General features: G+C 40.2%; 1 protein-coding gene and 1 long non-coding RNA gene across 14 annotated transcripts in view; one reads left to right on the top strand and one right to left on the bottom strand.

The window, feature by feature from the left end:
- CEMIP2 (cell migration inducing hyaluronidase 2) overlaps positions 1 to 16,271 on the bottom strand; it is an 81,043-nt gene extending 64,772 nt beyond the window's left edge. For 4 of the 11 annotated variants that reach the window (XM_037901840.2, XM_007065562.4, XM_043547028.1 and 1 more), the window contains exon 1: positions 1,784 to 1,918. The gene's annotated coding sequence lies outside the window, so the exon portion shown is untranslated. Of the gene's footprint in view, positions 1 to 1,783; positions 1,919 to 2,532; positions 2,663 to 14,071; positions 14,293 to 16,005 lie in introns of those variants that run through there. The other 7 variants (XM_043547025.1, XM_043547023.1, XM_043547026.1 and 4 more) reach the window with 6 other exon arrangements.
- LOC119566557 lies at positions 2,647 to 13,608 on the top strand. 3 transcript variants are annotated; one of them, XR_005225749.2, is made up of 2 exons: positions 2,647 to 2,735; positions 11,844 to 13,608. It is a non-coding gene; the product is annotated as an uncharacterized LOC119566557 (long non-coding RNA). The 3 variants fall into 3 exon arrangements; XR_005225748.2 differs by having other exon boundaries at positions 2,653 to 2,735; positions 11,827 to 13,608; XR_006291000.1 differs by lacking the exon at positions 2,647 to 2,735 and adding an exon at positions 2,788 to 2,905.
- Positions 16,272 to 17,587: the final 1,316 nt, after the last annotated feature.

Genomic DNA, 17,587 nt, shown 5'->3' with positions numbered 1-17,587 from the left:
GATAAGGTCCACACTATCAAAAAATAAGTTTGAGAACCCCGGTTTAAAATACTTGTTAAGGTTAGATTATTTTTACAATGCAAGACCCTGCTACAGCATCTATTACCTGCTGAGAGGTGAGAGCACCCTGTCAAATTTGTTGTGAATTATTAAAGAGATTCTAATGCATTCAGTAGTTTTGTTAGAACAAAAATGCACTTAAAAACAAGAAAGTTACAATAAATCATTATCAATCAGGTTTAAACAAAGAAAAAAACACCTGTGGAATTCAAAGTTAAGGCAGCTAATTCATCCTGAACTCACTGTATTTGTGTACTGCTGCAGGTGTGGAGGTCAGGTCTCACCATGTGCTGGGAATTTATGCATGCAATAACCTTCAGTGGAAGAATTTACTTGAGGGTATGAAAAATTACACTCTGTTCAGGGACTCCATCCATTCCTAGGATACAGTGGACATGACATCTAACTAGAATTTAAAGTTGTGAATTTCCTAGCTCTCTCCCTATCTCCCAATTTAAGTCAGACCCTTATTTTTAATATAAGCTTTTTCAAAAGCATATTTAAATAGGTAACATGTTACATCAAAAAGGAAAGGAGTACTAGTGGCACCTTAGAGACTAACCAATTTATCTCTAAGGTGCCACTAGTACTCCTTTTCTTTTTGCGAATACAGACTAACACGGCTACTACTCTGAAACATGTTACATCAAATGATAACATTTTTATTTCCTTTCAGGGAAGTCTACAATACCAGTTGCTATTACTACTCTAACTGACACACAACAGCATCAAACCTAAAACAATATTTAAGTGCATGTGAATTTTTAGAGACTTCCCAACTTAGTTTAAAACACAAGACATTAGCTTTCCATTTGCTTATTAAAACTGGAATAAAGGAAAGATAGGGTTTAGTTTAGCAAAGATAAGCATGACCAGCCAAGAGGTAAAACTTGGCAATACAAGTGTAACTTTCTTCCTAAGCCAACCAAAAAAAAAAGAAAAAAAAATTGCTTACAAGTAGATGTCAATAACTCAACCTAATTTAAAAAACGCATCAAGATAAATTATCACCTTTCAAGTAACAGTTTCTTGTCTTCAACCAATCTTCTTATGCAGTCCATGAAAGGGTGCGGAAGGATGTTTTAGTTCCGCTCCTAACTTAGGCTGTTTCATACAAACTTCTGTTGGTGAAAGAGACAAGCTCTGGGGCTACACAGATCTGGAGAAGAGCTTGTCTCTTTCACCAACAGAAGTTGGTCCACTAAAAAAAAAATATTACCTCACCCACCTTTTCGCTCTAATATCCTGGGACCAACAGGGCTACGACAGCCCTGCAAACAATTGTTTTGTGCTGCAGATGAAACTCTGATTTGTTCATTTAAACTGTATCTGGGTTTGAGAAAATCAGTGGAAAAGAAAATAGGGACCGGAGGGTGGTGAGCAAGGGGAAAGGAAGCAGGGAGTGAACAGTGTGGGTGCAGAGCGGAATGGGGTACACAGGCTCAGCGGTGGGGTAAGCAGCAGGGGGTGCTGGGGAAGAGGGCAGCAGGGTTGGGGTAAGGAATCCAGGGCACAGAGGGAAGCCAACAGCGGGTGAGGAGTACAGCGCTTGGGGGGACAGGGCGAAGCCAGCAGGGGGCGAGTAGCCGGAGCCCGGGGGCGGAAGTCAGCAGGGGAAGAGCTGCACGGAGCTTGGGGAGCAGTGGAGGGAGGGGGAGCCCACAGGCGGAGAGCGGCACAGAGCAGGGGGCGCTCGGGCGGCGGCGGGGCCGGCTGCACTCACCTCGGCGGCGCGCTCAGGACGCTACCGGTCAGGGCGGCATGGTGTCCCGGCTCCCCGCCCCGGCTGCTGCTTTTACGCAACTGGCAGCGGCTCCTGCCGTGGGGCCTGGAGGGGAAACAGCCCGCCCCGCCCCCGTCCCCGAAATGACGCGGCTCTGCCAGGCCGCCCCTTCCCCGCCCAACCCGGCAGCACCCCCGCTGCCAGCCCCTTCCCCGGCGCCGAGGGGCTGGGCTGGAGGAGGAGCGCCGGGGCCTGGGCTGGGCTGCCCTGCCCGGCTAGGAAGGCCGGAGGCGCCGCGGGGGACAAGCCCAGCGCCCGGGAGCTGGGCGCCCCGGCTCTGAGCTCCCGCGGGGAGTGTTCGGCCTGCGGGTTCCGGGCCCGGCCGGCGGCAGCGCGTCACGCCGGTACCAGGCGAGCAGCCCAGCGGGACCCCGCCTCGCCCAACCCCGGGGGGGAGCCGCTGCGTCCAGCGCCCCTGCAGCTCTGGTGTCTCCCCAGAGCAGCTCCCGCGTCTGTGCGCCCCCCTGTATTGCCCCAGCGATTCCTCTCCCTTTCCAGCATCGGCCGCACCCCTCGTGCTGCCCAGCTTCCCCCTTTCCTTACTCTGTTCTTACCCCCGCACATTCCCGTGAGCCACTTCTGCCTCCCTCCCCCAGGCATGCCCCATATTACCCTGCCCCCTCTTCCTAGTTCCCTACACCCCATCCATGTTCTCCCCGGTCTCCTCCCCTCCAGTCCCCTTGTATTACCCTCATTCTCAAGCCTGCACCTCCCGAACCTCTTCAGCCTCCCTCCTGCTTCCCCCTTTTCATCGGTTCCTGGTGAGCTCGCCGCGCCACTAATCCGCCCCCTTCTGCCCTTAGGGCATCGCGGTGTCCGTCGCACTGCAGACCAGGAGAGCATCTTCACAACGGGGATAGTGGCAAGTCTGAAGCCAACAGCAGATGCGAGCGTACGGGAAGTTTTCAATAACGCTTCCTTGGGGGGTTAGGGGCGGATGGTGTTCTGGAGCTCTCAGCAGGAGCTTCTCTCATTCACTGGCTGGGACTGGGAAATGATCTTGTCACCAATTAAAACAGGAGCTGAATTCCCACAGAGCCTGTCCGTCCCCCCAGCATGCAGGTAGCAAATGTGCAAATTCTGCGCCTACTCCCATCGCTTCCCTCCCTCCAGTGCTCATCCTGCTTTCCGTCTTACCACGTGAGCAGGGACTTGTCCTTCCCCGTGGAGATGTGGGCAGCATATAGCTCATTTTGTGGATTACTAGAATTCAAATAATCACTTCATGTTATGTTGTGGGGGAAGTTGGGGAACATTCTGCAACACACACACACACAAACGACTCACAGTAAGGGAGAGGAATCAGAGAGAAGTACGACCTTGCACTGCTTGTCATGCTATAGAGAGCCACACCCCTTCTCAAACAGGAGACTATTAAGGAAAACTATGAACTGAAGACAAATGGAGTTCCACACAGCTTGAGTTCTAACTAACTCTTTGTTTACCAGAACCAAAACCATGTCTGAAACGCTGTACAGCAGAGGAGACATCTAGTGGCTAAATAGCATACTGCAAGTAAACATTACAGTTTAAAGCAACAGGTAGCTCCAGTTACTTAAACTTGAGCCACTCCACTGATTTAGTCTCACTCCAGCGAGAGCTGAAAAACTGCACTCAAGCTACACAGAGCGATTTGATTAGCAGCACAAAGTGATTGGACTAGCATCTGATATATTATGCTAACTGCAGCTATAGTCTGTAGCTGCATACCTATGATATTACTAAATCTAGTATCTGCAGCTCTCAACAAGCTTCAACTCATACGCCCATGGGCCAGCTAGCTAGAGTTTAATGTACCACTTAACTCACCCAATTGCACATGAATGGGAGTCAGGTTAGAGCTAATACTCAATTTATACCTTGAGCTAACACTATAGCCAAGACAAGCTGTTAGATATGTGAATAAGGCAGCATTTCCCCCCTTCCTTCTTCACTCTAGTTAATTATACTAGTCTAATTATTCCAAATTATATTGGGCCCAATTTTTAAAAAAGTCAAATTCATAATTACATGTGCAAATATGTTAATAAATCCATCATAATTATGAAAAATGCACATGCATAAGGGCATTTGCACTTGCAAGTAATCTGTCATGTCTCAGCTGAAGGAATTGTAAGGTCTTTTATTTTTGTTTGTTTTACACAATGGGAGCATCTTAGACTTATACTATGATAAACCAAAGCAAGCATGAAAATCAAGGATGTTTCTATATACAAAGTGCTGCATTTTAAAAAATAAAGTATACCATTGGGCATCTAATGTGTACATGCAATTACTTTGTTTGCCTATGCAATGCAGGTTTTGGGCATTCAGATTTCCACTTAGTCTGACTATTTTTATGTACAAACTGCCTGAATTATTTATTCAATCAGAATAGTTGCATGAGCATATTAGGCTCATAACCGCATGCACTTTTTTGCATATGCAATTTCATGCCTGACCTTTCGAAAATCAGGCCTTTCTATATCAAGAAACTTTCAGTGATCCTGCTTTCTTTGGTCTCCTGTAAACAGTGATACATCTGAAATATTCCCACTGAGCTTTCACTATAAAAAGTAAGGTTTCAGAGTAGCAGCTGTGTTAGTCTGTATTCGCAAAAAGAAAAGGACTTGTGGCACCTTAGAGACTAACAAATTTATCTGAGCATAAGCTTTCGTGAACTACAGCTCACTTCAATGCATCCAATGAAGTGAGCTGTAGCTCACGAAAGCTTATGCTCAAATAAATTTGTTAGTCTCTGAGGTGCCACAAGTCCTCCTTTTCTTTTTGTAAAAAGTAAGATCATGCAATTTAATATCAGTACTCCCTGAATGCTATTAAATATTTAGGACTTAAGTTTTTCCTCTCCTTTGAGAAATTACACTCACTAAATGCAGTTTTTACAAAAATCAATAAAAAGGAACTTGGCCAGATGGATATGCTTCCTGCTTTCGGTGAGCAGAAGGACCTACCTCTTAAAATGTGTTGTCCTCCCAATGCTCATTTCTCTTTAATACATAGCATTTCCCATCCATCCCTAAAGCAAAGTTTCCAGTAATGCAAAGAACAGTTTACTTTTATATACAGGTATATGGCAAATTAAGAGATCCAGAATTCAGTTAAAATATGTACCTGGTCCTGCAAAGTGTTCCAATTTCAATGGGACTACAAGTGGCAAGAGAGCCACTTGGGGTCATAAGCAGCGGGGAGGGTGAAATCTAAAAAAAATTACTGAATGTTTTCCAAAATTTACTGAATAGGAGCAGGGTCAGAGGGAGGCGATTGAGACACCCTGAGGAGTAGAAGGGGAGGGGTTGGAGGCTGGATTTAGGTGAGTCAAGGCAGGCAGAGGATGGGCCTTACCAAGTCTTATCCCGATTCCTGAGCCACAAAGTTGAATTGCTGGGCAGGGCTGGTACTTTTCTGCACCATCCCCTTTGCTCCACGCTAGCACCACTTGACGGCCGGGCTGGACCCTTCGCTCGGTCAAACATTGGGACAGCCAGCCTCACCCCTTGCTGCCTCCGGCATTACTAGGAGACAGCAGTGGAATTCAGACTTCTGGGGCCGGGGGAGGCTTGCACAGACTGCACAGTTAAAAAAAAAATGTCTGGCACCATTCCCCAGGCCACCAATTTCCCCCTCTCCAGAGCCAGCACCACCACAGCCAGCTCCTCAGCATCCTCCCTGACAGCATGTGGGAAGCCCCTGAGGGGCAGCGCCATCCCACACCAGCTGGCAGCAGTAGCAAGCTGAGTTCTTCTGCTGCTAATCTCTATGGGCAGGGGGAGAAGACCCACCAGCTTGGCACCAAGCTGTCTTTAAGGCCACGGCAGCACTACCAGCTGGTGGACAAAATTTTACCAAATGTGTCAGGAGTGGGGGATTTCACACCTATCCGCCCCTCTTCTGGTGCTCCTGCCTGTGGGAGTAAGGATATGTGGATGGGTAACTCTTTAAAGGCCCTGTAGCCCTTAACCTGCAAACACGGACATATCTGTTTAAAGTTATGCATGCTGTGTGTCAATGTTTGCAGGATAAGGGCCTATGTTTGTCAGAAGGAAGGGATGAAATGGGAATTGGTATTTTCCACTGAATGCATCCGATGAAGTGAGCTGTAGCTCACGAAAGCTTATGCTCAAATAAATCTGTTAGACTCTAAGGTGCCACAGGTACTTTTCTTTTTGCGAATACAGACTAACACAGCTGCTACTCTGAAACCTGTCAAAATGGGAATACCGTAACTAATGTTTATTCAGCAGTTTGAAGCTAAAAAGTAATATTTGTGAAGCCTCACAATTCAAGATTAAAACTAATTTTAAATAATAAGGATTAGGATGAGATTTTCACTGAAGGTCCAGATTATATCCCACATCTGCATGTGTGGGTTTCTTGCATCTTCCTGTGAAGCATTTGGTGCTGATCACTGTCCGAGACTAGTATTGCCATATTGGCTCAAACCTATGGCCCATCGAATCCAATAGCTAAATTCTTATACCTGTGATCTTGTGATGCTTTCCTCAGGGAACCCAAAACCGTAAATCACTGTGTTGCCTCCCTGCCTCAGCAAAAGAGATCTTTGCTGGAGCTTAAACTGTGACAATTCCCTACCACACACTCTGTCTGCCTCACCACCAAACTCCTTGAGACTCGACAGTCTAAACTTTGCCTTGCAGGTAACGTTTAATGCATCCAGTTCCAAATTACCTAGAGGCATCTCTGAAATGTCCAGTCCCTCTCATTGGACACTCTCAGAAAATAACCAAGTCCACTGCCACACCAGCCTGTTGGCTCAACTGAGGATGCACACCCCACTTTAATATAACAGCACTGAGATGATTTGCAGTATAACTAAGCATAAATTTATTAATAAAGAACATGAATTTAAGCGATTCTTAGCAAGAAAAGAGTCAGGAATAATTACAAGTAAAACAAAATAACACACTTTTAGTGACTAAAGCTTTTTCACTTCCATCAAGCTGTCTGCATCTCCAGCCCTTCAGGAGGAAGATCCACTGTTCACAGAATCAAAGAATCCTAATTCCCTTTGTCCACTAAGTGATGGATAACTAAGGGTTTCTCTCCCCTTCTTATAGTCCAGTAAACCTTTGAAATGTATTATTTTGGAGTATATCCCCAGATAAAGCTTTTCTCTTGTGCTGCTTGTGCTCCAGGAAGTTGATACCATGCTGTGTTCCAATCCTCGCCCTTCTCTCAATTTGCTTTTCCTGTTGACGCAGATATAAATATAACTTCCACTGTCTCTGGCATCACCTTGCTTAATTTACACTGGAGACAAAGGGAAACAGACAAAACAACATTCCTTTGTCTAGGACAAATTGTTTATCAGCTCTACTTGGATTGCTTGGTCCAAACAAACATATTTCTAGTACTCCTACATAACTTTTTACAGGCTAACCCTGTGTAACACACAAAAATATTAATTATCTGAGTGTCACCAGTTTTCCTGCAATACGTTACAAGATACTTTTTGGATAACAATTATGACAACGGTTGTGTTATGTATAGTGGAGTTTGCCATGGTGTCAAGACTATCTAATAAGAATAACAGATAAGCAATCATAGTGCAAAAGGAGGAATTTGTCAGGTCGGATAACAGTTGTAGTTACGGATAATGAGCCCTTTGCCAGTGGTCATTGACTGGCTTATAAGGTCATGGTAATATATATACACACACACTATTGTTATTAACTGATCTGCAATACACACTTAGTTTTGGTTGATCATCAGACCCACTCTAATATTATGCCCTGCCTATTAATCAAAAATAAAATGTTGGAAGCCAAATAAACTAGCAAATGTTGAAAACAAACCATCTCAAAGCCCTCTCTTTCACAAGAAACCCAAGTTTAAAATTTTAATATTCTTTTAAAATTATGTTAGAAGTCACATCAAACTTGACAGTGTGGAGGATCACTTTCTGAAAATGTGTATGACTTCTTTTCTGGAACTGTTCTGAACTGGAAGTTCACAGATCATCATTCCAAAGAGATACCCTAACATTTAAAAGAAACATTGCTAAAGACATATTTGAAAAGAGGATATGGATGTGTTTTGAACAGTGCCTCAGACAATAAAACATGAGTGTCAAAAGAGCCTTCTTTAAGTCCTTCCAAACTAGATAAAGTCCAAACAAACCAAACTTAAATAAGTGCCTTATTAAAATTGCAACCCCTTCTCTTTAAGATCTCATCTAGACCTTTGTGATTCAGGAAATCATAACATTTGTAGGTTATGGTTGAGAGAACTAGCACATTGTCTTCCCTATTTACAACTTTTTGGCTCACCCCCATCCTCTTTGTGGTAAGTAACAGCTACTGCATATAGTAGGTGTGTTTTAAAGTTATTACAAACATGTCTGTTAATTATGACTCAGGCGCTCATTTTTTTAATTTCACTTTAGCATTTACTCTCTTCCATACAATCTGTTACTCGTTATTTGATGTTCGTTTTGGTATAAAGGCACTAAGTGAAATCCTGGTCCTACTGAAGTCAATAGCAAAACTTCCTACTGACTTCAATGGGGCCAGGATTTCATACAGTCTCTCTACCCTTTTTGGATTTCTTTGACTACAAAGTAAATTGAGTCTTGTGGTCTATTTTGTTTTTAGCAACTGGATGAAAAAATATTGTATTAAAAAAAAATGGGTGCCTTTTCTGTATGTCTGCAAAGTTCTTTTGGATAAATTGTATTTGTACAGTATTTTATTGATTTTATTTATAGACTGGGGTCCTCACAGACAATATAGAGTATATGTGATAGACTGTCATAAATTATGTGGCCATTTTTAAAAATGCCAGTAAAAACTTTATACTATATAATACCTTCACGTGCTTTGTTTATACCAGATGGTTTACAGAAAAGAGATTTTAAAAACTATTTAAAGAGCGCTTACATTATTTTTCATGTCCCTATATCTGTTAAGTCTAGTTGCCTTAGTTACAGATTTTACAGTGATTCTTTTAAAAGAGTTTGGTCTTTTTAAATATATTTGTATAAAAGGTATCATTCATATTACAAGTCATTTGTTAAGATGAAAGACAAGTGCACACTTAAGATATAATGTAAAAAAACCCCAAAGAACATAACATAATCAGACATCAAAGGTCAAATTCCTCCTTGACATTTTGAATGCATTTTGAATTTGAACTTTAAAAACTGCTGTCTTCTTAGAAGAGGGAGTAATGGAATATTATTAGACTTTTAGAAATCCAGAAATAAGAATAAGGAAATGGTATATCTTACCTCCTGTACTTTGCAATCATCTTTGGTGACATAGGCTAAAATTTCCAAAAGCCCTTAAATGACCTAGGAACCTCAGGCCTATTTTCAAAACACATATTAACCTAAAATCATGACACACGCTTGTGCACACTTAAGTGCTTTGTTAACTTGGGGTCTAAAATAATATCAGTTTTTCTTACTGATGAACTATAATAGCTGAAATAAATTGCTGAGCTGTACAGAGATTTACTCTTGGCCAAAAAATGTCAAAACTGTTGGAGGTAGGTTGTATTCGAATACTGGACTGAGACAGAGTATACAATAACACTAGCCAAAAAAAAAATAAAGTCTTGAAATGCATTCCACTTTATCCTTGGATTACATTTTTATTTTAAGGCCCTTTAGATTAGTGCCAATTTTTAGTCAGAATTTAGCATTGACTAGTTTCAGCAAAATGACTTGTACTTTATTAGCTTTCTTCTATGATATTACATGTTTAAATCTTACAAATATAAGTCAGCGGCTGTGGAAGTCCCAGGGAACATATTTTATTTCAGAAACACCATGTGGCAGTCTTGCAGAAATGACTTTTTCTTCGGACTTTCCAGTTTGCAGGAAATTACAAAAAAAATTGGTTTCATTCTGAATCACAATGTAACCAAATTTCAAAATTTCCCCAAAACTAAAAATCCCAAGTTTTGGCCATCTCCACTCAGGTGATGTGGATTCAATTCTTGGTTTTCCTGCAGACTTTATGTGTGACTTTGGGCAAAACACTTACAGTGGATTTTCAAGAGCATTTAGAAGTCAATGGTAATTTTACTGTTGATTTCTGTGGTAGTAGAGCTAAGCAAATGCTAAGTATTTTTGAAAACACCAGTGTCTCTGTGCCACAGTTCCTCATTTTCGCACCCTTTGTGTTTCTTGTCTATTTACAATGTAATCTCTTCTGCGCAAGGACTGCTATGTATCTATGTCTTACTATGTGTTTGTATGGCATAATGGCACTCCGCTCTTGGTGGACCCTCTAGGTACTATTATAATGCAAATGAAGAAATAATAACAATAGTAGTAGTAGTCATGAAGGGCTTAATTATGCCTTAGTGCTGGGTCAGCTGGGAGACTGGGTGGTGGAATTACAGCTGCATGGATCCATAGAGGTGGTGCAGTCAGCAGATGTAAGGGTCAAGGCTGCAGTACCTGCCATGGAGTTACTCCCCCTTCATTTGGACAAACTTCTCTAACAGAGAGCTCAAGTACTCAGGCTGAATGCTGAGTCCAGGTTTTACCATTAAGATTGAGCAAATTCACTAAATTAAGGACTTGGAGAGAGACATGGTATAAGAACACAGACAGACAGATCCTTAATAGAATAAAACCCTACATCCTCTTTACTCATCTTCAGTCCCCAACTCTTATCCATCACAATTTCACATATGGCTTATGAGCCAACAGGAGTCTCCAACTAGTTATCAAATTGTACTAGTGATCACAGAACGATCAATTCACCTTGTCTAGCAAAGTGAGTCTTTCATATATTGCAATATCAAACAGATCATTGATCCAAGTGTCCATCCAAAGGGGTGCAAAGTATTAGCTTCTTAGCGGTCACTGATCAAGAAATTATTTTCCTGACTTTGAAGTATGTAATTTTGCAAACTTAATGCTCTCACCATTTTTTGGTATGGCATGTGTTTAAATTGTATAGTCAATTGCTTGACCACATTTTGGTTTTTGGTTTTTTTTTTAAATGAAATATACTCAAGAGACCAAATAACCAATATCAGTCAGGCTTATTATTATGTTACAGGGAAAAGGTTCTGTACGATACCAGTGTCAGAAAGCATCAATGTTACATTCACCTTACATGGAAGGTATGCCCTGCAAAGTTACATCCCTAAAACTATCTTTTTATAACCTACTTATTTACCAGTAAAAGATACTATATACTTCGCCTGAAACTGAACTCAATCCACTTTTTACCTTGTTTGTTTCTGGTACCATGGTACCCCTTTATCTTTTGTTCTGAACCAAGCATTCCAGGTCATGATGTAGCCTTATCTTTGTTCTGAGCACATGCATTCCAGGTACTAAGAGGCATGAAGACACCTCCTAGGCCTGTACTAGAATAAATAGGTTTGTGAGGGTAACTCCCTTTCTGTTGCTATGAAGAAACTATTATATGTCCTGATACTGACAGTTTTCCTATCTACTTAAGCCAAAACTTTCTCCAGCTAATGCAAGTTGTCATGGAATACTTAGCATAAGTGAAAAGGTACCGGCCAATAAAGTACCGGCCAATTTGGCCTATATAACTGATATTAATACTTAATATGTATACTTAATATGTATACTTAAATGCTTGGAATATATATGGCAGGAAGTATTATCAGCATAATATATACGTATGCTAGCCAGCATATATTAGTCAACACATGTATAATATTAAGTTATGTATGTTTTGTGGTTACAACAGTTGTGAATAGGATATGTGAAATGAGAGCAAATATTCTGTCTGACTGTCTACCTTACAGGTGCACATGGTTATTAAGATGGTACTTGTGGAGCACTTATTCTCAACACTTTGTCTAAAATCTCTTAAGCAGAGCTAATGATCTCCAATAACTTTATCTCCAAATTAGAGGCCTATGACCTGGGTTTCTTTTGGAACAAACCATTACCAAGACCTTAAGTCAGGTGCAAAGAAACAAAAACAATTTTTTGTTTTTGTTTTTTTATTATTAATTATTATTATTAGGCTGTCATCCCCTTCAGGCAGAGCCTCTGCAAGAAGGCTGCTGAGGGAATACAGAAGATACATGGAGAGGGAATGGAGATGAGCAAGGAGCCAAGAGGAACTGGAGAGGTGTCAGAGGACCAAAAGGACATAGATGGAAAGCAGGAGATGGAGAGGAGACAGGAGGGCTTGGTGTAGTCAAATGTAGGGAAATATTTCCCTACAAGTTATTTTTCACTTTACATTCGTCTACCAAGGGGCAACTTCACTATAGGCACAAAATATGGCAGATGCATAGTGTGATATCATTTAAAGTTGTCTGGGTAAAACTAACATAATTGTGGCATCTTAATATTGAATGAGGACCCAGCTCTAGTACGTTTATTGACTGTTTAACTACCCTCATGTGAACAAAAATGGGTACGCTCTTCCCACCAGTCTGTGATCCATTTCCACGCACTATTAAAAATGTAAAGCCTATTTACGTGTCCTACTTAATTATATGCATGTGTGTTGTGGAGACTACAGCTGAATGAAAACTTAAAAAATATTTTAATATTTGTTCCAATAAAAATTACATTTGTTTTGTTATGTTTACCCCCTTATGTGTTAACTTTCTGCAAATATTGTAGCGAATAAATTTACTAGCAAGAATATTTGTTGAAGCAGTAAATTTGAAGTCAATATTAAAAATATGCATTGAAAATGAATTTTGAATGAGTGTGAGGATTTGCACCAGAAACTTGAATCGAAAGGTTATGCTTGTCCAGTCAGGGAACAGAAACAACAACATGTAATTATATGTATCCAATCAAGACCAATCAAGGCTATGTCTACACTACAGACCTTACGGCGGCACAGCTTACCGCTGCAGCAGCACCACTGTAAGGTTTCCTGTGTAGCTGCTCTGTGCCAATGGGAGAGAGCTCTTTCGCCAGCCTAATTAAGTCACCCCCAATGAGCGGTGGTAGCTATGTCAGTAGCAGAGTATCTCCCGCTGATATAGCATTGTGGACACCTGCGCTTTTGTTGATGAAACTGACATCAGTCAGGGGGCAGTGTTTTTCACATGGTATAGACATAGCCCAAGATAGCTTGAGTTTTGAATATGAAATATAATAGTCACAATGAAATGCTCAGCAACAATCTACAGCCCTTTGAAGCATTTGTCTAAATTATTTGGTAAATAACAAATTCAAGAAAATTACAAACTGCTTGTATGCATTTCACAAACTAAAAAGGAGGTTAAAATTTTCAGATACATTATTTGCTAAACATTATTTACCTGGCTTTAGTTCAAATGATCTAGAATCTATGGTACAGTTTGTGTTTTACATCATGGATTTAATATAATTACTTAAAATATGTTTTCCTGTTTAAAATCCTTACTTATAAACATTTCATCTAATAAGTCTGTGTTCCTTAACTTTCACTTTTATTTGATCTTAATAGATATTGATTTTGCCATATGTTCCACGGAGTATACAGTACAACTAGAACTGAGCCTAAGAGCTACATGTTTCTGACCTCAATCTAAACCAGCAGTTATATACAAAAGCAGACAGATTTGTTACAACATTGTGTCCTTTTTGTCTTGATTATGTGGAGACAGATTAATTCTTTCACACACACACACACAAAAAGCATTATTGCTTTTTTTGTTTGTTTTCTTATAAAACTGCCTTTTTTATAAAGTTAAGTTAGCAACTATAAATTTGATAGGAGTACAGTGTAAATATTTTTAGAAATGAAAATGTTTTAAAATGTATATTAATTATAAAACATTAAACAACTCTGGAAAAAGCAGAAAGATGTCATTATTCTTCTTGATTGCTGGCAAACAAGAATGGCTGCCAAAAATGCTTAGAATCTGGATTTAGCTTGTAACTCACTTTCTCTGAGAAAAAAACTTGTCTGTAGCAGTGTTTTGTGTATCCTTGAAAATGTAGCAAGTAAATTGCAACAACCTCAAGACACTAGAGCATTTCAAGGGGAAGTACTTTAATGGACTATTACAACCAAGTCTAAAATAAAATGTACCAAAAATCAATATGAGTGAAAGAACCATCATGCAAGATGACTTGTTAACACAAAGCATTTTACTGTTGTTTTGTCTGTCAGTTGCCATACACCTATAGATTTTGAGGTGCTAGTTCTCCAAATACTTCTATATTACCTGTATAACAGGAAATTTTCTGAAATAAAGTAGAATGTAATCAAATTAATTATATTACATATTGTAGAATAAAGCTTCTTTACAGCTTACCTTGTTTATTGTCACTGCAGGAATACCCAAAGCAATCATAAAAATGCATACAACTGACAAGATTTTCTTCCCGTTAATTTGCAGTGTTCTGTCAACATAGATGGCCAACAAATAGCAAACTGAACCCTTTTCCTTTTGGGAGAAGAATGAATATAAAGAGTAATCACTGTTACAGGAAGAGCATTATCTGTAACATGCTCTGCTCAGGATATCATCCTGCCCTCTTGTTTTCTGACCTCAAAAACAGGAATTAAAGTGTCTCATACAAAAGACTGTTGTAAGCTAACGATTACAAATGAGAAGACTTTATCACTTGAGATTATAGGTTTTTGCTCAAAATATTCAAGCTTGTCTGTCTAAAATGAGACACATCTTTAGGCAGCTAAATAGAAATGGCCCGATTCTCAGAGAGACTGAGCGTGCACAACTTTAATTGGCTTCAAGTTAAGGAATAGGTGCTCAGCACCCCTGAAAATCATGCCACTTATTTCAGTGCCCAAACATGGATTTAACTTTAGGCATCCAAGTTTAAATATTTGGACCTCTGAATCTATTCTCTGATTTTAACTTGTGTCAGTTATTTGTATTCAGTCTACAGCAGCTGATTAAAAAAAAAAGAGAGAGAGAGACTAAAGAAACAGCTTTGCACGTACAGGTGGACAGCCACTTGTTCCCCTGAGTTTATTTCAAAATCATTAAGAAAGAGGTATTAAAGATTAAAGCTGCCCACTGAACTGATGAGCACAACATATCTGCCAACTCAAAGGCATTTATATTTGTCATAAATCCATAGACTTAGACTTTGGGGAACCTGAGAACTACATTAAGACTCAGATCTGACCAGAGCTTCCTGCAGGATTCTTAGTGTGTTTTTATCTTTTGCTGCCATGCCTACAAACATTCAACCTGAACAGGAAAGCTGAAATGGCTATGATGCAAACTAGCTCATAGCTCTCTAGAGAACTTCACTGACGACAATCCGTTGAGACATGCACCTATTCTTCAAATGCTTCATACAAAGAAACAATAAAACCATGACAGCTTCAGAATGCACAAACCCTTTGACCGAAACATATCATCAGTTCCCTATTGCCCTTCTGAAACATTAGCATTTAATTCTCATAGGATGAATAATAGCCCCTCCCCCCCCCCAAATAAAATACAGGAAAAATACCTAATAAAAATGTTGGGGACATGACAAAAGCTTGAGACACTCTGCAGTCTGTAATGGAAGTTTGATTTCCTTCCAGGATACACTCAGAAGGCTGATCTCCAGCAGGGTGAGAAGTTGTGGGGTTAATGGGTTTATTTTTCTTATTTTTCTTCAGATTCTATCTCTACTCATTAATCGCTTCTCTTTACTTTGTTACTTTATTCCACTTCCCTCCCGCTTTCTACTGCTTTATTGCTGCAGAAGTACATTTACTGAGCAAGCCAGATGTACATATTGGACTGATACCAATATTTTATAGTTAAATCCTACCTCCACAACACTTCGTGGGCTTAGCAGTGTGCAGCAGAAAACAGGCTGCAACCAGCAACAGACTAAACTTCATTGTTAATACAACTAAAGCTCAAAATAGCAAAACATCTCCAAGGCAATGGTCTCTAAATTAAAAGTTCAGGCTAAGCACACAGATATTATAACAACATATATTCACCAAAGCAATTTTCTTCATTCTAGTACTACACAGCACTCAGACTTTATGGAAATGAGAGATCTGATAGTAACTCATGCCTGGCTAGGAAAAAAAAATATTACAATTGAGATCTACAAAAAATACAACAAACCTATTAGAGATTCTGGGGAAATGCCCAGACACTGAACAGAAAGACCTCACAAGGTTCATGCATCACTTAGACCCTGCTGGAGGGCCTAGTTCCGCCAACACTTACTGCTAAACTCAGTGTTTACTACCACAAATATTACTTACTTCCATTTCAGGCACATCAACAGTACACATGGTGAAATTCCTTACAGAGATCGCATAATGCCTAGTCACCTCTTAAGTATTCAAAATAGAGTTCCAGTGTAGTTAGACCTCGTTCTTCTTTGTAGGGGTGAATTTCATTAATAGATTAGACGGTTTTGGAGTGGAATTTTTTAGGTCAAACCTCCCCTTCCAGGTCTTCTTATGTGGAAAAGAGTATCTGACACATAATATCTATTCAATTAGCCAGGACATTTGACAATTTTATTTTTCTCATCTCATTTAGCCAGTGTTAGTGGTTTTTAATCAGTACCATCATCCTGTTTTGACATTAGCTGCTTTCGCTGATGTTAGTTTCAGTGCTACTGAAAAACAACAATGAATTCAAATTATTTAGCACCTTGACTTTTGTGGGCTGCATAAGCATACTTAAAAAGATATGAGAGCTCATGTGCAAGAATCTCTTCTGTGAAAGAAAAGGAAACAAAACTAAAAAAAAACCCCACACACTTCTATTTGAATTATTTTTAAACTGACTTGGATAGAAATGCCACCTAGAATGACTTTCTCTGAAAGAGATGGGAGAGTTTCCCCACTTTGCTTATTTATTTGACAAAAGTTTCTGTCCAGTCAGTGTCATGCTTGGTCTGGCTTTCACAATCAAACAGGGGAAAGAAAAAATATTATCAGGAATGAGTGATTGTGAAACCATAAACTGGCAGGGGGAACACAAGAGCAGGTACAATACCTAAAAATACTCATAATTCTTTTAAAACAAAAACCAGATTTGATTTCAGGTTGTTGACGTCCTTCTACACATGAGGAAATGCAAGCAAATGTGCTATTTACTCATTTCTAATGTGCATCAAAAACCAACAAAAACCCCCTTATATGATTAATGCTTCCCTCTCACTGTTGGACATTATAGCAGGTCTAGTTGTGCTCAGGATTGTTGGCATAGAGAATGAGGAACTCAAGCTTCCTTCTTCAAATTTAAAGTAATCTCCGCTCTGACCCAAAACGGGGAGGAAAAAGAGGAGAGGCATTCTCATCTAGCTCCAAAAGCCTCAAATGCCTCTGAGTCCCATCGTTAGATGCTTTAATCTTTCCTTGCATGAAGGACATGGTGAATTAAAACCCTGGCCCCATTGAAGTCAATGGAAGTTTAGTCACTGACTTTGATGGGTTCAGGATTTCACCTGAAGATTTTATCCTCAGCTTGGTTGTAGGATTTCCAGCCTATCTTAAGCTGATCATCTAGGACTTTAAAAACCAACACCAATTATGTGAATTACACCTGAAAATGAACAGGAAGCCAGTACAGAGACACAAGCACAAGTGTTACCTGCTCATATTGATTAGGAGGCAGGTAGCTGCTTTCTGCATTAGCTGGGGTTTCTGGGTGGTCTTCAGTGGTAGCCCAAAGTAAAACAGATTAAAGTAGCAGTAGATTAAAACCTGGAGGTAACAAGGGCCTGGATAGCCATTACAAGGGCCACAACTGGAAGTGACTCTCTCTGGCAAGGTGTAAATGATCAAAAGAAATTCAGAAGCAACAATGGATATGACAGTACCCTGAGGCTGC

This window comes from Chelonia mydas, chromosome 5 (assembly GCF_015237465.2).
Source record: "Chelonia mydas isolate rCheMyd1 chromosome 5, rCheMyd1.pri.v2, whole genome shotgun sequence".
Classification (NCBI taxonomy): Eukaryota; Metazoa; Chordata; order Testudines; family Cheloniidae; genus Chelonia; species Chelonia mydas.
The sequence above is the reverse complement of the archived record's forward strand: the minus strand, read 5'-3'. Positions and strand labels throughout refer to the sequence as shown.